We start from the raw sequence: 20,290 nt of genomic DNA, 5'->3' as shown, positions 1-20,290 counted from the left end.
TCACGTTCAATTTCTTCTGTAGCTCCTCCAAAAGTTCTGTGTGATCCTCAAAACATGTTACACCTTTCTCCTTTTTTTCCTTCTTCACCCTCCATCTTCTCCTTCATCATATCTTCCAGAAGGCTTGTGAAATCCCCCACTCCATATTTACTCATAATATGTTCCACTTTCCTCCTTTCTTTCCTGTCCACCATTTTACAGGTCATCTCGACTCAGCGCCTGGTGGAAACCCTTGTCTTGTCTCAAAATCTTCTGACATTCACTGTCAACTGTGAGACCTTATACAGACAGGGGTGTTTCTTTCTAAATTATGTCCAAACAATTGAATTGGCTACAGGTAGACTCCAATCAAGTTGTAGTGATATCTCAAGGACAATCAAAGGAAATTAGATGCACCTGAGCTCAATTTGGAGTGTCATAGAAAAGGGGTGTGAATACTTGTGTAAATTAGATATGAATGTATTTCATTTTCAATACATTTGCACACATTTCTAAAAACAGTTTTTAGAAATGGTCATTATTGGGTATTGTGTGTAGATGGGTGAGAAAAATTAAAATGTCATCCGTTTTGAGTTCATGCTGTAACACAACAACATGTGGAATAGGTCAAGGGGTATGAATACTTTCTGAAAGCACAAGTTTGCACATTAGCAACATCACTCAGATGACCTCATCGAAGGAACAGTTCCCGTCCCATCCATAGCCTTGAATCGATTGCCTGCCTCTCTTTTCTCTGCAGCCAATCGGGGTATGAAGGTTTCCCCCTCTCCCGTTTCCATTTGACGTTAGCTACACTGGGATATTTCAGTCAAAAAGTATCGTGTGGTCATTGGTGTTTTAGATTGGCAGTCAACTTCTGTCTGTTTTGCGATTGGCAGGCGACATAATTTGGCTACCTCAGCTGGCTCGACTCAGAAGCGCCTTGGTTGACATTGTTGTTGTTGTAAGTAAGAAACTACTTTGTCGTTGAGTCCTGTTTTGGATTTACAGTAGACTGCAACCTCTGGATTGGCTCAAAGTCAGGAAAAACTGGTCTAATAAAGGTGGAGGTTTTCACAGTATTTGTCAAGAGGGAGGACCATTATGGGACGATGAAAGAAATGTCTGCGAGGCCGCTCAAGGTAAGCAGACAAGGGACACTCAACTGCTAGCTAGCTAGCGACTTTAGCTTGTAACATTATAGCTAGCTGGAAACATTTTGGACAGGACGACCCGTAGCTGGCTTTGTATGAACCTTTTTAATGAGTTGGAAGGAACTAGCTCGCTAACTCATTAAATGGGAAGTTTTAAGTGGGAGACTCCTAGACGGCTAAGACATGAAACAGAGCTGGTTCGATTGACCAACTAGCTAACTAAGTTACCTAGCTGATGTTAGCTAGTCAGCCCAGCTAGCTAACTAATTTAGCTACAAGCTAGCTAGACTTGTTACCGTAACTTATTAACGGGATAGATAGCTATAACGTTAGCTTCCAATTTAATTCGAGTCGCGTTAACAATGTCGCTTCGGTTACTATGCCTTGCTAGCTAACGTTAGTTAACGACGTTCAGGATAACTTTGCTAACATTAACGTTAACTAGCTGGCTAGTTCTCTCTATTGCTCATCTGCCTAGTTAGCCAGGAAAGGATAGGACGCAAATGTACTATGCTTAGTTAGCTAACTAACGCTTATCCCATTCATAGACGATATACACACATCAGTCGGATCCTTTAACGTTACATTATTGGGCTAACTAACGGTATGTTGAGTTAGCTGACTAGTTAGCCATTCTACTATCTCCTGGTATCATCCTTTCCCCATCTAACGTTAGGCCTATGAATCCATTTGAGGAATGAGCAACTTCAAACGGGAGGCCTCTGCCAGTCAATTGTTGGTGAAATATTCAGCAAGTCGTAGCCCTGTTGCTTGCTATAATTAACGTTTAAAGTAAACGTTATATCAATGCAAAGGACTCCTGCTTTATAGTTATTTACCCCAGAGAGTTTAATACTTGCCCGTATTTAGGCTATTGCTTAGTTAATTGTAAAACATTGATAATACATTTCAATGACACTCTTAGGTCACTAATATTCTTCCCTGGATGATTGAAACGAGTGATATAGGCTTTGACAGCTCCACAGTGGGTTTATTTAAAGACCTCGTCATTATGTAAACTATGCGTTGCGCCATTGCCAACACCACTACAATGAAAGGGTATCATTACACTTGAATTATTCAGCTCTTTATTTACAATTTATTTTGTTTGCTTGTAGTCTAGTATAGGCAGACAACCTGCAACATAAAAGTAGGACAGAGCGACAGGCTCTTCACTGCTTAGGCATACAGGGCCTTTTCTCTTTTTCATTATGTAAAGAAGGCACATTGTTAGAAGATGAAGAAGACTAACCCTTATCAACTCTACCTTCCCTGTAGCTTTCTGACTGCTGTTTGTATGCACTTGAACCTGAACCCATGCTTGTCTTGCTCCCACTACAAGTACACTATGCATTATAACATGATGCATGTAACAGATTAAGCATCATTTTGGGATTTGTTATATCTGTGATTTGGCAGGACATTTTCACTTAAGACCATGTGATTGTGGTGTCATTCAAGTTGTGACCATTTGCATTAAAACATTAGTCGATCGAGCCTACCACTTGAGGAGAGAGAACAAAAGGGACAAATGCAGCAAATGCCTTAATATTAGTACAAGTAGAATTCAGAGGGAGCGCACAAGCACAGTGGAATTCTGAGGGATCTATTTTTGCAGTGGGAGGAAGAAATGCATCTATCCCTCCTACCTCTACAAATTTCAATGACAATGCAGGGGGATGCTGGAAAGGCAAACTGGAAGGGCTAACTGGCAAGAGGAGTGTTCCTCAGTGAGCAGACTGCTAGGGTGTGAGTGCAAGTTTGCATTGTTACGCAAGTCTTCCCTTTTTCAAGGAACGCATTGATCCATGCAGCGTCACACAGAACACCTTGAGGTCATCTTTTGGGGAGCCTGTATAGTGTCCCTCTGTGATATTGAGATTCTCTAGTACAACCAAGACACTGTGAATGACTGTTTTTTGTAAATTATCCAGCAGTAAATGTCAAATATGTTACTGTTGGGTGGTCCTTTGCATGGTGTGATGTCAGTTTCCTTTAACAATCAGTCTTCCAGATAGCTGACACAGACACAGGAACCTTGGTATAAAACTATTTAGTAATAAAATGCAATTGCAGACAGAGATTCACATACAGAATACCTCAGTAGTCTATAGTAAAGATCTGTGTGGCGAAACAGGCGACCACAGGCCCTATCGTCAATCATATCTTAATATTGTTGCATTGGATTAGATACAAAGTATCTAAGATGAGAAAAACATGTCTAGACTGTGGATTCTCACTTTACTATCTCGGCCTTGAGGCTGGGTGACTATCAGCAGGTGCAGACAATTCTCAGCCTGAGAACTAAAGCAGTACATCTCCATTTACCCAGTACTTTTCCATCATTGCGCATTGCAGGCATACAAAGGTTATCACATATATACAGTAATCATGGCACTGGTGTAGCCCCACACCGACCCCCAGGGTAATCCCCAACATTACACAAAAAAATAACTATTAAAAATGACTATCACATAGAACAAAATGGTGTTCGGATGGCATTTGTTTGACAGTGATCACTAATTGTTTTGCGTAGAGCCCTTTGACTCTTCACAATGAAACATGGCAAACCTGTGCTTAATTTGCAACTTTTCATGCTTCTCCACCAACATTCAAATGGTTTGTTTTTTTGCCTCTAAAGAAGCCCTGCGATGTATAAACACTACACTATGTCAAACAGGATGGCTGGCTGAATCACAGGTGGGAGAAACATGACACTGATGACAGAGAGCATTATCGCCATAATCCATCAAGGCAAGGGATTATCCTATTGACGTCATAATTCGCTTCGGTTTTATCACCAGTTGAGCATTGTGGAAGTTTTCAGGGTGTGCTTGGCTAATTTATTGGTGTCCTTTAGCTTATGTGTGACACACAGTGAAGTCATCCACACATGACTGATCTGTGTGCAGTTCCTTTGTGAGCACTCAAGTCTTATTCGGACAGTTCTTTGGAGAAAAACCCCCAGAGTCCATCCATTTGTCCTTCAGGATCCTTTCCCTCTTTCCACTCTCTTCAACTAGCACTCTCCAAGCTCTAGTCTAAATGGTGTGTCACTGTACAGTTTATAAATGATCAAGCCCTACCTACGTGAAGTTATGAGTTAAGCCTAAACCCTCTATCTCTCACACAAAGCCATTTAGCCTACCATTGTGTTGGTTGGCTTTAGCCATCTTGACTGTCTCTGTGTGGTAGTAGACTGAATATTATATTTCAGTGTGGAACCCTGCTTCCGCAGCAACGCCTAATCTAGAGATACAATTTTAGTGGTCTCTCGCTGGGCTCCCCCAAACAGCTGTTCAGTAAGTGTGTTTCAAGGATCCAGTGTCAGCTTCAGTGCCAGGCCCATGTAGATTAAAACTATCTCCATAGGATCCCTTTACCCCTGAAAACAAGGTCAGATTAATAAGTAAATAGTTGAGTGCTTCTCCAGGTTAGTGGGACAACTGCATGACCATACGTGTCTTATTGCCTCTATCTAGTCTGTGTTCAAGGATTGTAATTTGTCCTACCACGACCATATGCTACAGGGAAGGGAATGCAATGCATATCTAGGCTTTTAGTAGGCCCATGCATGCAGGAATCATCCCTTCAACCCTAGTTGTTTCCAGCTTAATGTTCTAGCCAACAGAGGCATTTCATTGCTTTCATCAGGAAGGTCAAAGTTAACCTGGACTCCTGAAAATAACAGGGTAGAGGTGGCCTACATGGGCATTTCATCATGTTGGGAGAACTTAATTGAGCAGCTGACCAATTCCGCAAGACTTTAGTTCTGGGTTAACCGAGATTGCTTGGGCCTTGTTGCTTACAGTGACTGTGATACTGTATGTGGTTATCTCACCTAGCTACCTTAAGATGAATGCACTAACTTTAAGTCGCTCTGGATAAGTGTCTGCTAAATTACTAAAATGTCAAATGTAATGTAAACGTTAACATGAATGGAAACATCCTGCTAGCCTCTGAAGAAATTCTCTAACTAGGCAAAGATTTATTCTTCAGACTATTTCTGTTGGTCACAATTTACTGCTTTACACAGAACATATCGTCTACTCCATACATTTTCATAAGACTTTATCACCATGGCATCTAGAATTCCACCACCATGCACCCCTGCATCCTTGTTTGCCAGCATACAGCATGGTCAAAACAAGAATGTACCAGATGTGCTTTGGAAGAAAGAAACATCCCCATGATTTCTCAGCAGAGGGGCAATCAATAGGAAGCTTGTCTCTGAGAGCCTGTGCACACAGACAGCGACTCATAAAACCCTGTTCAGCCCCACCCTCCCCTGCATGCCTAGATGCCTGCCAGCCCTTTGACACAGCAGCCAGGGCCCAGGGCTGTTTGTGTCAGGGTGACGAGGCCTTCAAAACCAAGCATCAGCAATTGCACCTCGGCCCTACCTAGTACCTACTTCCTTTGTGTTCAACCAGAGACTGGGTGAGTGTGCCCAATGCTTTGGGATACTCTGACTAGTTATTTTATAATTTTATGACGTGTTTTTGTACTCAACTTTGCTATGCCAACTCTTTTCACAGATGCATCACTGATTGTAGGATGTTGAATACATTGATTTCGACTGATATAAAACAGTGGGACACATGCTCCCGATTTTTTTTCCATTCTGAAGCATGCCCAATATTATCTCAGCATCGCTCTACGGATGGGCCAACCGGGTTAAACGGTTGATGGGTAAAGCCTAATAGAGGGGTGAATGGAGGCTATCCTTTTGCTCTCTCACGTAAAAAAAGCTCCACAATCCCCCTTGACTGGGCCCTCTACCGGAAGAAAGCCATGGTAAGATCACATGGCTGCTGGCTCCTCACCATGCCGTTACTACATAACAGCAGTCCTTCCCACTCTCTCCACTCTAGATCCAGGACCGCAGTAATCCTGTCCCCGCAGGAGAGGAGCCTCTCGCCCTGGGCATGTAAAGCCACCTCACTGCGTTGACTGCCAAGCCAGCACCACGTGGGGATTTGCATGAGCATTAGTGCCCAGGCCTGTTGCTGCTAATGCTCGTTTAACCACTGCTGTTAGCCTAGCCACGGACTGCATACAGGTTCGGTAGGCCTTGCACATACATAGGATGGCCTACCTGATGTTGAAAATCAGTTATTTTATGTGTGTTTTCGGAGTGCAAGGCTAATTCTATAACTGCAAAATAGACCATTTACAATTCAATTTGGGCTGACGGTATTCTGACTTGAGATCCACAGGCGCAACTCTGCATTAATCATCATTCATTTAGGCTAATTTCAATGAGAGTCTTAACATTCAAGATATCAAGTTCAATATTGCCCATTCTGATCATAATGGTAGGTCTTTAAACAATTGCAAATATAGACCTTTTTGTTTTCAGTGTTTTTCTACAAGAAGGCTATTGTTGCCTCCTTAAAAAAAAAAAATATATATATATATATATATATATATATATATATATATATATATATATATATATATATATATATATATATATATATATATATATATATATATATATATATATATATATATATATATATATATATACACCATAAATCTTTCATAGGATTTTTACTTTAAGACTTAATTTACAAGTTTTGTAACATGGTTAGGATGTGTACTGTTATTGCTTAGTCTTGTGGTTGTTTCCACAGATCAGTGCAGCCAAAGATGCAGGTTTGCGTCTAAGAAATTTCTGATATCCGTGAAGGAGTAATGCATAAATTACTGCAAAAGCGAACTCCCACCCTTCTTTTAAATGTGAGTTATGTAAGCCCTAGCTCATTGTTTTGGGAAGTCTCATTGGCATCCACAAGACATTGATGGCCTTTGCATATTGAGCTACTGGGGAAAGCAAATGTTGGTACACATGTTTGAATTCAGGCTCATTCCTCTTACTGCCCTCAGGTTTTACTGTCCATAGTGTTTTAGTTGTTTTTATAAACTGGGTGGTTAGAGGCCTGAATGCTGATTGGCTGACAGCCGGGGTATATCAGACCGCATTCCACGGGTATGACAGCGTTTAGTTTTACTGCTCTAATTGCTTTTATAACCAGTTTATAATAGCAATAAGGCACCTTGGGGATTTGTGGTATATGGCCAATACACCACGCTAAGGGCTGTGTCCAGGCACTCTGCGATGCGTCGTGTCTGAGAACAGCCCATAGCTGTGTATATTGGGCATATACCACACCCTCTCGTGTCTTACTGCTTAATTTCATATTGATTGCACATTTCATCCAAATAGGCTAGCTGTGCAGATGCAGAAGCTGGCATTTCTGCTCAAAGACAAGACATCAATAAAAATCTGCTTGTGCCGTATGAGGAGTTCCCGCCCACGGTGTGCTGAGTTTAGGTTGGCAGTGCTCCGGGAATACTGAAACCAGGGCAGATTGTTCCCTGAGTCCAACAAAAACACTTCTGCTGCATATCTCTGTGCTGCAGTCCTTCATTGACATAGCAGCACTCTGCTCGCACACTGCAGCTGACAGAATCAAGCTCTATTATTTTGATTATCCACAGCATTGAAGAGCATTGACATGTATGCAGATGGGCACAAAGTGTAGGCCTAGTCTCATTACAAAACACACACAAATGAAACATGCCCTCGTAAATTGTCCTGTTACTCCCTTTCTGCAACCATTCTCTGTGAACTACCCGTGTGTCCTCTTACGTTGCTACATGGCACAGCAAGGCACAATATGGCATGGGTCAGCACCACCGTTCACGGTGTGGCATGACACAGCATGGCATGGCACACAGCACTGGTCGGAGGTGTCAGTACTGTTGGCAGCTGCCTCGGCACCCCACATCCCCATCTGAAGCCGTCTGCTATGAGTGGCTGTTAATTATCACCGCTTGACTGGGTGTGACTACAACGACAGACCCTGGGCACAGGGCAGGGTTACCTCTGAAGCCAGGTACTGGTCAGCTCTAATAAAGTGCCCAATGGAGCATGGTGGCAGGAGAGGAGAGAACAGGCTGCTCAGAAATACTCCATGCACATGACCCACACCACCAATTGTGAACCGAGACATCCTTTTCCTCACTTGAGAAAGACAAGTTTGTGGGTAAATGAAACTTCGTTGAGACCTTGGCCACAAAATGCTTGGCTTAGCCATGACATCGGCTCTCAGACACTTGATAAACAGTTCTCTGGAAAACTATTACTCTGCCCATTTTTAACTGCTTGAACTTGGCAGTTGCTACCACGCCGCTGTGCATGTCAACAAGAGGAAATCGGGCCTCTAGCTGCCAAAAAGAGTGACTGACTACCAGGCCCCCTAACTTCTTACCCTACTGGAGTTAGCCTACACTGTCAGTTGCTAGTGAAAAGCCTGCAGTAGCTAGTCCTACACTGTCAGAGAACACTGCACACCTTATTGGTGGCATAACCCATTTTCCCATTGAAGTTCAGCAGATACACCAGAGAGAAAGAGCAGTAGCCTATCAGGGATGCTTTGTGGTCGTTGTAGACAAGCTTCCCGAGCCATGACACTTGCAGACATAGCTTAGCTGTCTTGTTTGCTCGCCAGAACGTTTTGTCTGTTTCCCGCCTGTTTTCTTTCAGTTGTCTGCTGTTTAAAAACTTTGCACTGAGGGGAGGTGCTATATTTGGTTCATGGAGTGGTATTTTTAGGCTGTGAAAAGTCTGTTTTAATTTTGACACCTTGCAGATGAGGGGCTGGCATTCTGTATGCATTTCTAGCTATGGTAGCTATGGTAACAAACTGTACAAATGTAAAGTCTCCTTTTTTCACTGTACAACTTACAGGGTTGACAGTTTGCTATCACATGGAATTAGAAGCTTGAGTATTTAAGGAGTGAGGGAAGACTGGGAACAAGCGTCACTGAATGCTTACAGCAGGCTTAGACAACACGTGGGATCCCCTTATGCCATTCAATGTTTGATGCCACTTTGTTTTATAGCCTCCTTCGGATGGGATGTTAGGGGTTTCACATTTTGGGGAATATTCAGAGGTGGAAACTTTCTGTGGGAATTAACAGGAATATATGCAAATGAATGTTAATACCATTTAAATGTAATGTTTTTTTTGCATTGGATATATTTACCATATCATATAGAGACAGAAACATAACCATTTTACCTTATCATAATTGCAAATTATTAAATCCTTCCAATAGATTATTATTTTTTTGTTACAAACTGAACTCAAATTAAATGACTTGACTCTTCACATGGGATGATTTCACTGAACATCAAAAGGGAATATTGAATGAGCCATCGCATCTCCCCAAAACATTTTCAACGTACATCTGTAAAATGATAGTGTAGAAACTAAAGCTTTGGTTGTCTTACTCTCAGGTTTCCATGTCTTCTTCCTAAACCTCAATGTCCACCTCTTGAACATCAGACTGAGGCCTCATCTGCACTTCACTTTCCATCCTTGTTGGGGATGGCTCATTGCAGGCTCAAAAAGCCTCAAATTTGCCACAATTTTGTCCACAATTTTTCAACCCTTGTATTGGTCTGTATGCTGCGTGCTTTGGTGTGTGTTCCCAAACAAGGACCAGTTGTGCTCTGAGGCTGCTGATGTTGTTGGGTTTTGGAGGATGATGGAGGCAACAGGGGAAAGAGCCTCAGATCCACAAAGTCCCTTCCACCAGGTGGCTGATGAGATATGTTTGCACGACTACCATATTGCATTTCCACCCCAAAGCCCTTGCTTGGAAGTGTACTTTGCCAGAACCTTGCCTTCATCCAGGCCAAGGTGGTGAGACACGGTAGTGATGACACCATAGGCCTTGTTGATCTCTATACCAGACAGGATGCTCTTGCCAGCATACTTGGGGTCCAACATGTACACTGGGGCGTGTATGGGCTTCAAGCAGAAGTCTTAACGCTTTTTGATGTATTTCAGAACTGCAGTTTCCTCTGCTTGGAGCAACAATGAAGTGGGCAGGGCAGTACGGATTTCTTCTTACATCTGCATGCGGAGTCTGAACATCAGACAGGATGGCATTGTCTCCCTCAATCCGTGCAATGGCTACTGCTATAGGTTTCAGGAGTTTCAGGCTGCTTACCACTCTCTCCCAAAATACATAATCCAGGAGGATCCTCTTGATGGGGCTGTCCATATCAGCAGACTGTGATATGGCCATTTCCTGGAGAGACTCCTTCCCCTCCAGGAGACTGTCAAACATGACAACACCACCCCAACGGGTGTTGCTGGGAAGCTTCAATGTGGTGCTCTTATTCTTCTCACTTTGCTTGGTGAGGTAGATTGCTGCTATAACTTGATGACCCTTCACATAACTAACCATTTCCTTGGCTCTTATAGAGTGTATCCATTGTTTTCAGTGCAATGATGTCCTTGAGGAGCAGATTCAATGCATTGGCAGCACAGCAAATGGGTATGATGTGAGGTTAAGACTCCTCCACTTTAGACCAAGCAGCTTTCATGTTCGCTGCATAGTCTGTCACCAGTGCAAATACCTTCTGTGGTCCAAGGTCATTGATTACTGCCTTCAGCTCATCTGCAATGTAGAGACCGGTGTGTCTGTTGTCCCTTGTGTCTGTGCTCTTGTAGAATACTGGTTTAGGTGTGGCGATAATGTAGTTAATTATTCCAAGAACATTCAACCACCCACCAGAGATGATTGCATTATAGACTGCATTCTCTATGATTTGCTAGACCTTCACTTGAGCCGTTGAACTCTGCATCCAGCAAATTAGTAGATAAAGCATGTCTGGTTGTTCTTCGCCCTGCATACACCGCTCCATTCAGAAATCTCTTCCAATACACATTGCTTGTGACCATCAGAGGTGCACCAGTTGCATACACAGCTTAAACAAGACATCCATCAGCATTCCTCCATTGAGTCAAAAAAACTTCTGATTCCAGGAGGACTATGAGCTGTTGCTATCGATAAGGTATCTGATTTATAATTTTCACCTTGAATAGAAATAGAGGGACTTTTATCAGAGGTTGCTTTTTGTGAGCGCTGAGGGAACTTTATGCACTTGGCCAGATGATTCTGCATCTTTTGTTGCATTCTTCACATATGATTTGGCACAGTATTTGCAAATGTATTCCTTCTACATTAGCTGAAATGAAATGTTTCCACACATCAGATAGTGCCCGTGACATTTTCCTGTAAATATTAGAAAAAAAAGACAAAAACCCCCAAATACAATTTCATGTAGAGATAAATAGTTAAGCAGTTAGATTAAATACCTCCTTTGTAAGATACATGTTTTAAAATTAAACATGTATGGAAACAGGTGCGTTAACACTCCTCAGTTAGCAGGCTCAAGAAAGCTAAAACCCACATGGTAGCAAAAACTAACTAGCAGAAATTGTTAACAAGTTAGAAATGATTTAAACACACTTTGCTGTAGGCTACTATTTACTAGTTAACAAAAAAATCATGTCATATAAAATATATTCACCCCACCCAGTATTGTAATCAAAGTTTACCAGAAAGCACGTAGTCCTTGACTCAGACAGTGTAGTAGTGTGGGCTCAATAGATTCTCATTAGTGTGCAAGATCTTGAGAATCAGCTGTACATGTGATGGAAGAGTGCACTGCACTGCACATGTGATGGAAGAATGCACTGTGCAGGCAATTCTATTGAATTGGGGATAGTTTAACCAAAATATGCTACAAGCCCTAGAATTGCCCTATGTGTATCCCACAAAAAAGGTTCACTGTTATAAGGTAACTTTTTTTTTATGAATTTAAGTAAAATTCCTGGTCTTAACTTCCCATTCCTGGGAAGGGTGAAAGGGGCAGATTTTTGGGTGATGACTGGACATCTCTAAGCCCTGGCTCCAGCAACATGCCCCCTCGGAGGGTGGTCATCCCATGGAATCTCTGACATCAGCTCTTTCTCCCCCTTTCTCTTTTGGTTAGCGCATGAGCAGTGTCTTTGTATTCAGTGACACTACTAACCTCAGCTGGTGTCCAAGCCTTGTTCAAGACTGGAATCTCCGAGTTCATGAATGAATAGAAGATGACCAAAAGACCAGGCCTAATTCAAAGGGGAAACCAGTAACAATCCTTTGTTTCCCCAAACTCTTGCACCTGTGTTGCGTTACCGTATTTGGAGAAGGGAGAACAGAGAAGATGAAAAGTTTGGTAACAGAATGGCTGTTTGTGCCATTGACACCAAACTAAAGCTTGTTTCGCTATGGAAAACCAATTTTTCCCTAAAACTCAAGTCAGTGGTTTTCATGGTTCAATTGGCTGACATCTCAGAAAATGTTCTAGGCTTAAGTTGTGCATTTCATAGATTTTTCTCAAATGACCAGCTTAAACAAATGTTATTTGACCAGGGAAAATGGTCCAAATCCAAGTAAATACACTGCTCAAAAAAATAAAGGGAACACTTAAACAACACAATGTAACTCCAAGTCAATCACACTTCTGTGAAATCAAACTGTCTACTTAGGAAGCAACACTGATTGACAAATTTCACATGCTGTTGTGCAAATGGAATAGACAACAGGTGGAAATTATAGGCAATTAGCAAGACACCCCCAATAAAGGAGTGGTTCTGCAGGTGGTGACCACAGACCACTTCTCGGTTCCTATGCTTCCTGGCTGATGTTTTGGTCACTTTTGAATGCTGGAGGTGCTTTCACTCTAGTGGTAGCATGAGACGGAGTCTACAACCCACACAAGTGGCTCAGGTAGTGCAGCTCATCCAGGATGGCACATCAATGCGAGCTGTGGCAAGAAGGTTTGCTGTCTCTGTCAGCGTAGTGTCCAGAGCATGGACGCGCTACCAGGAGACAGGCCAGTACATCAGGAGACGTGGAGGAGGCCGTAGGAGGGAAACAACCCAGCAGCAGGACCGCTACCTCCGCCTTTGTGCGAGGAGGAGCAGGAGGAGCACTGCCAGAGCCCTGCAAAATGACCTCCAGCAGGCCACAAATGTGCATGTGTCTGCTTAAACGGTCAGAAACAGACTCCATGAGGGTGGTATGAGGGCCTGACGTCCACAGATGTGGCTTGTGCTTACAGCCCAACACCGTGCAGGACGTTTGGCATTTGCCAGAGAACACCAAGATTGGCAAATTCGCCACTGGCACCCTGTGCTCTTCACAGATGAAAGCAGGTTCACACTGAGCACGTGACAGACGTGACAGAGTCTGGAGATGCCGTGGAGAACGTTCTGCTGCCTGCAACATCCTCCAGCATGACCGGTTTGGTGGTGGGTCAGTCATGGTGTGGGGTGGCATTTCTTTGGGGGGCCGCACAGCCCTCCATGTGCTCGCCAGAGGTAGCCTGACTGCCATTAGGTACCGAGATGAGATCCTCAGACCCCCTATGCTGGTGCAGTTGGCCCTGGGTTCCTCCTAATGCAAGACAATGCTAGACCTCATGTGGCTGGAGTGTGTCAGCAGTTCCTGCAAGAGGAAGGCATTGATGCTATGGACTGGCGCGCCCGTTCTCCAGACCTGAATCCAATTGAGCACATGTGGGACATCATGTCTCGCTCCATCCACCAACGCCACGTTGCACCAGACTTTCCAGGAGTTGGCGGATGCTTTAGTCCAGGTCTGGGAGGAGATCCCTCAGGAGACCATCCGCCACTTCATCAGGAGCATGCCCAGGCGTTGTAGGGATGTCATATAGGCACGTGGAGGCCACACACTACTGAGCCTCATTTTGACTTGTTTTAAGGACATTACATCAAAGTTGTAGTGTGCCTGTAGTGTGTTTTTTTTCCCACTTTACTTTTGAGTGTGACTCCAAATCCAGACCTCCATGGGTTGATAAATTTGATTCCATTGATAATTTTTGTGATTTTGTTGTCAGCACATTCACCTATGTAAAGAGAAATGTATTTAATAAGAATATTTCATTCATTCAGATCTAGGATGTGTTATTTTAGTGTTCCATTTATTGTTTTTGAGCAGTGTATATTGATTTGGCTAAGAGCTGGAAGGCATTGAAAACCGGAGACATTAGTCTCGCCACCTGAACTAAGCACATTTACTCAACCAAACGGACAAAACATTAACGGTACAATTAGCAACACACCAATTTGCTTGCAGAACAGGAGTATTTAAAAAAATAAATATTTCTTTCCCCCCCTCTGTAAAGGCAAGATGTGGAACAGGAGCGTATGGGCAGTAGTGCTTTCTCGGCTCCTGACTGGACACAGACATTGCTGTGTTCCTGCGCCAGTGTTGAATGGGCACTCAATGATTTGCATTGTGTTGACTACCATGGTGTTACGTTGCGTAGCATTATGTTGGGCAGCTATGTCTCTTATGATGTCCTGCGATTCGTTGCCTTGCAGTGTGTAACCTGTAATCTTTGCTTGGGCTTCTTTGTCCAGGCCTCCTGCCTTTTTACGTTTCTGCAGCTATGCAAAGCGAGAAGTAGGCTACTTCAGTTGAGATGCGTTATGCTGACTTGTACAACAAGACCGTTGCTGCTGTGCGGTATGCTTAGCTGTAGTTGCAGGGTTCTGAAGCTCAGGAGGAACTGGGTAAATGGGCTTGATTTTACTTAATTCCTCCGCCAGACAAACTCGGCCGCCTCAGACGTAGCGGTGCAGTTATGTAATGAGCAAGTGGGCTCAGCTTCAGTCAGTAATCACCACATTGTTTAAATTCCTCTAGTTGTGAAGTGTCTGTACTCTGTTTAGTCACTTTATGATCTCTTGATCCTGTTTCTGACTGATCCCTGGTACATTTGACTTGCTCATAATGAGGGACTATTAGTTCAAAACAAGGAAGGCTTGGGGCTATTGCAGATAATATATATATTTAAAGCTGTGGTTAATCAGAATTATTCCAATGATTAGGCTAGCCTTAAATGCTCTAAAAGTTTTCCATGTTCCATGTAGCTTATCTGATTATAGTCGACGGTCTAGTATGCAACTTCATAAAGTTCATAAATCAGTCAAACCAAATAGCTTAAGCTGTTGTTCCAGCGTTTATGGCCATCTCTGAGCTGCTGTGCCTCGGACTACTGTGCCATTTCCTAACCCCTCTCCACCTTTCCTCCAGCCCAGAGGTATGGGCCTACCACTGGGCAACATTTATCATCACTGGCGCAACTCACACAGCCTCGGTTGTCTTATCAGCCCTTCTATATCATCACTCATGTTTTAGCAGTGGTGTGAGGGTGTTACACACTCACTGAGATCACAGGGAAACTTTGATTAAACTAAAATAGAACTGATTCATTTAGAGGTGTGGTCATCCATCATCTTGAGCATGAAATGGGAATTGAAAAACACAATTATCAAACTTTGGAAAATGCTGACTTTAGACTATATGTTGATGATAATGGAACAATATAATTGTAAAGCCTGAGTATCTTCAGGTATAGTGGCTAGCCTTACCGCTTTCATATTGGGCCTCAGGCTCTAGCTTACTCTCCCTCTCGACTGGAAAGTGAGGTTCATGTTTCACATGATGAATGACTTAGTGGGCTGTGTACTAGTGACAGGCAACAACCCTGCTCCCCCTTCACTGGAAGTGCAGATCACTCTCATTTTGTAAGGATGCATAGAGGGCTCACTTTAAAAAGTGACTGCCCCTAAAAAGCCCATTTTAATTTGGTCATAAAGTCAATCTGGTCCAAAGCTGAGATTTTAAAGGAAAAAATGGTATGTCACAGAATAAAGGGTACTGTAACAGTTTTCCTTGGGTTGAGTTTATTTCAATCCTGTACACAGCAGGCAGGACACAAGCAATCATCAATTAGGTACGTGTAGCTGCTCGAGCCCCCTTCGTAAAGCCCATGGTCAATTTGGTTTGACATTCGATAGTCCCCAATTAACACCAAAGGGATATCAGTAAATTACATAACGTAGGCCTACATGGGACAATTATTTTAAAATGTCAGTAGCTCCCAATTTTAATGACTTAACCTCAAATGAACGTTGTATAAAAATGCATATACAAATATTGAGGCATTAAATGAGACAACTAAAAGATGTGCAACATGAAAATATTGTCCCATTTACATTGTGTAATCTATTGACGGTGCCTAACTAGCCCCAGATATGAACTATCCAATGTCAAACCAACATTGCCACAGTTCACACCAGCCTGCTTATTGACTAAAGAAGTTGGCTAGCACTAACTAACCTAGGCAACTTCAAGACACGACCTGGTTAAACTGTTTTAAGTTATGTACAAACGCCTGCCACGTGAGAAACCACTAAACCACCCACATTAAACCACCCACCAAGACAACTCTACTTTGGCTTCAGTCATGGCCATTGCATGTAATGACCAAGTCGCTAAACAAAGCCAAATCAGGAAGTTGAACTCCCTTTAATAGTCGCCCCAAAATGGGGTCTGTTTGCTTAACGAGGTTCTGATTACGTCTATGTAAAGGGTTGGCAGAGGTCACAAATTCTGAAATATTGGTCATTCCAGACCTGTGCATCCATCTTAGCAGTAGGCCTACCAGTTTATGACTGCCTTGTGGATACTTGATACTCCCTATGTGCACTACCACAGGCTATGCAGATTTATCATGAAAGAGTGCCTGGTACAGCTGGACCTAATTTATTGTCCAGGCTTGATGGAAGTTGGAGCAGGATGTCTTGTAGGCCTTGATAGGCAAGGTTTTCTAAGTGATGGACCTATAGTGGAGCAAGTGCAAAAAACACATCTAGGGCTTGGGGTAGGGCATATTGAGTGACCTTACATGAATGCACAATGTGACATGGCAAAGCATTTGGAGCAGTCCCACCCTTAATAAGTAGACTATAGCCTAGTCTCTCGGTCTTGTTGTGCTAAACATTTATCTTAGGCTAGATTACTTCCTATCATATCTGACTCAGTTTAAAGCAGTGGTTCTATATACCTATTCCTGTTCAGAATGATATAACTAGTATTCTTATGTGGCTCTTAGCTGCTGTGGTAGCAGCTCTCTGGTTTTAGCTGGCTCACCACCCCAGGTTCTGTAGCTATGTGTTAGACCAACATGGCCCCAAACTACATGCCAAGGAGGCCTCCGCTGTTTCAGTGACTAATAATTTAGTGTCATGATTTCAGGCCATGCCTCTTTTGGGTCCAATTTATCATTCAAATTGTGGCAGGCAGCACTATCCTTTTTTTCTATTTTCAATTGATTCTGTGTTTGATTTTTAGGTTTCTACTAGTCTCTTGTGACAACAAAAAAAACATTAAAATGTCTGTCAGGAGACTGGGATATGAAGGATAGTGTGGAACATTTCTTCTGTTGCGCCTGTTTTGTGAAATGGTTTATTTGGAAGAATCACGATTTTTGAAAGGGTTCACCTACACCAGACCATACATTATTTAGAATTTCGGAACAGGAGGGTATATTTGGCCCATAGGCTTGCAGAGCGAGATAGTGGGGGTGGGAAGCTACCAAACAGGATCTGTTTCTCGCACTAGTCCAACATCTCCCCGTCCTCCACCCAGAACCTAATGGAGTAGCTGGCCAGAGATTCTGGTTTGCTGACATTTAACTTTGTACTAACCTGTTAGCCCAAGTCAGATTAGCACTGCATTGACTGTGCTTACACAACTCTCGTTTCTCCTAAATCACTTGCAGTAGGCCTGTTCTTCACATGCTTAAATTAGACTTCTCAGTCTTGTGAAAGTCTCTGTTTTGGTTAGCCTGCAGTTGTTTCACTGCTGGAAGCCTATACTGTAATGGAGGTTGTCTCTCCATCCCTTGTTTACCTCCATGAATCTTCCAGTGGCCCACACAATGGCTGCAGCAGGCCGTGGTGACCATGTCTGCTTCAGTGATCCAGGCCTCACCCAGGCTCAGCACCCCCCATTATGTAATCTTTCAGACAAAAGCATGGCCGGCCTGCACACACACAACTGACTGCTCTGTGCTGGCAACACGGCCATTATGCTAGTCAGGCCATCGCTTAGGTGTGTCTCTCACAAAACCTAAACTTGAATTAAACTATTTTTGGGAAATTCTGACAGTTTCAACCCCGGATCGCTTACATTGCTGTCAATACTTGCAGACACAACATTGACATTAATTTGTTGTCTTTGTCGGTTTATCACCCCTAGCAGCTGTCAACGAATAATTTAGTGGGACCCTTCCCTAGTTTTGTGGACCTCACCCCATTGTCAGGAGCTCCTGCTGGTTGATGCGTCAGAAGCTGAGTGCGTCCACAGGAATGGCTGAGGGAATAACAAAGTCCTTTCACTGGTCTGTCAGCGTACATTCTGTCCACAGAGCGACACATTACCAACAGGCATTGGCACTAGCTTGTCCGTTGATACATCATTATTTGCAGGACTTAGTTTGCTCAACTCCCAGCAGTAGGTGTAATAGTGTCTCACACCAATCAGGTCATAAAATTATCTTTATGAGATGCAGTAAAGTCAACACAACAAGAGGCTTTGTATGGCAGCCAGGCCCTAGGAAGATATTGTGTTGCTGGCTTCTGCTTCTCACTAGTGTAAACACTTACCTACCTCCAGGGCCAGAAGTACTTGTCCACTCAACTCAACACCTATCTCTTTTGAATTATGGGTATACTCACACAGGCCTCTTGTCAACAGTGCCTTCTGAAAGTATTCAGACCCCTTTTTCCACGTTTTGTTACGTTAAAGTCTTATTCTAAAAAATATTCAGCAATCTACTCAAAATACCCAATGATGACAAAGTGAAAACAGGTTTTTAGAATCATTTTATATATGTAAATATTCAGACCCTTTGCTATGAGACTCGAAATTGAGCTCAGGTGCATCCTTTTTCCATTGATCATCCTTGAGATGTTTCTACAACTTGGAGTCCACCTGTGATAAATTCTATTGATTTGGAAGGGCACACACCTGACTATATATAAGGTCCCAAAGTTGACAGTGCATGTCTGAGCAAAAACCAAGCTATGATGCCGAAGAAATTGTCCATAGAGCTCCGAGCCAGGATTGTGTCGAGGCACAGATCTGGGGAAGGGTACCAAAAAATGTCTGCAACATTGAAGATCCACAAGAACACAGTGGCCTCCATCATTCTTAAATGGAAGAAGTTTGGAACCACCAAGACTTCCTAGAGCTAGTCGCCCGGTCAAACTGAGCAGTCAGGTGAGAAGGGCCTTGGTCAGGGATTGTGACCAAGAATCCGATGGTCATTCTGACAGAGCTCCAGAGTTCCTCTGTGCAGATGGGAAAACCTTCTAGAAGGACAACCATCTCTGTAGCCCTCCACAAATCAGGCCTTTATGGCAGAGTGGCCAGACGGAAGCCACCCTGCTCTAAAAGGCACATGAAAACCCGCTTTGAGTTTGCCAAAAGGCACCTAAAGACTCAGACAATGAGAAACAACATTCTCTGGTTTGATGAAACCAAGATTGAACTCTTTGTCCTGAATGCCAAGCGTGACGTCTGGAGGAAACATGGCACAATCCCTACAGTGCATCATGGATATCCCCATGCTGTGGGGATATTTTTCAGTGGCATGGACTGGGAGATCGAGTTGGAAGGTTCACCTTCCAACAGGACAACAACCCTAAGCACACAGCCAAGACAATGCAGAAGTAGCTTGAGTAGCCAGAGCCCGGACTTGAACCCGATCAACATCTCTGGAGAGAGCTGAAAATAGCTGTGCAGCAACTCTCCCCATTCAACCTGAACGCTTGAGAGGATCTGCAGAGAAGAGTGTTTAGATACTCCCAAAATACATGTGCCAAGCTTGTAGCATCATACCAAGAAGACTCAGTGCTGTAATCACTGCCAAAAGTGCTGAGTAAAGGGTCTGAATACTTATGTTAATGTGTTATTTCAGTTTAATATATTTTATACATTAGCAAACATTTCTAAAAACCTGGTTTTGGTTTGTCATTATTGGGTATTGTGTGTAGATTGAGTAAAATTTAAAAAATGTTTAATCGATTTTAGAATAAGGCTGTAACGTAGCAAAATGTGGAAAAGTCAAGGGGTCTGAATATTTTCCGAAGGCACTGTATAGTTTTGTTGAAGGGTAGGCTGGCCCCTATCCACAGCTCCTAGCTGTGTGTTACAGCGGCTTTGGGAAAAGACTATTACAAGAGATGTGAACATCAGTGAATTGCTACACCGCAAGTGTGTTGGAGACCCTGCAGAGAGAAGTCTTTCTCTTTTTTTTTTTTTTTTTGTGGCCGAATTTGGAACGAGGGCACTGGAAATTCACTGGTTTAGAAAGACCTTTTGTCCTGTTGCCTTTCTTATCTTGCCTGCCAGTGTGCCTTTGT

The 20,290-nt window shown here is 43.1% G+C and overlaps 1 protein-coding gene across 1 annotated transcript in view; it reads left to right on the top strand.

The window, feature by feature from the left end:
* Positions 1–707: 707 nt before the first annotated feature.
* Positions 708–20,290, top strand: part of LOC110515154 (OTU domain-containing protein 7B) — a 32,463-nt gene continuing 12,880 nt past the window's right edge. The window contains exon 1 of the mRNA XM_021594163.2: positions 708–1,121. The gene's annotated coding sequence lies outside the window, so the exon portion shown is untranslated. The remainder of the gene's footprint in view (positions 1,122–20,290) is intronic.

Source organism: Oncorhynchus mykiss, chromosome 3 (genome assembly GCF_013265735.2).
Source record: "Oncorhynchus mykiss isolate Arlee chromosome 3, USDA_OmykA_1.1, whole genome shotgun sequence".
Taxonomy (NCBI): domain Eukaryota; kingdom Metazoa; phylum Chordata; class Actinopteri; order Salmoniformes; family Salmonidae; genus Oncorhynchus; species Oncorhynchus mykiss.
The sequence above is the reverse complement of the archived record's forward strand: the minus strand, read 5'-3'. Positions and strand labels throughout refer to the sequence as shown.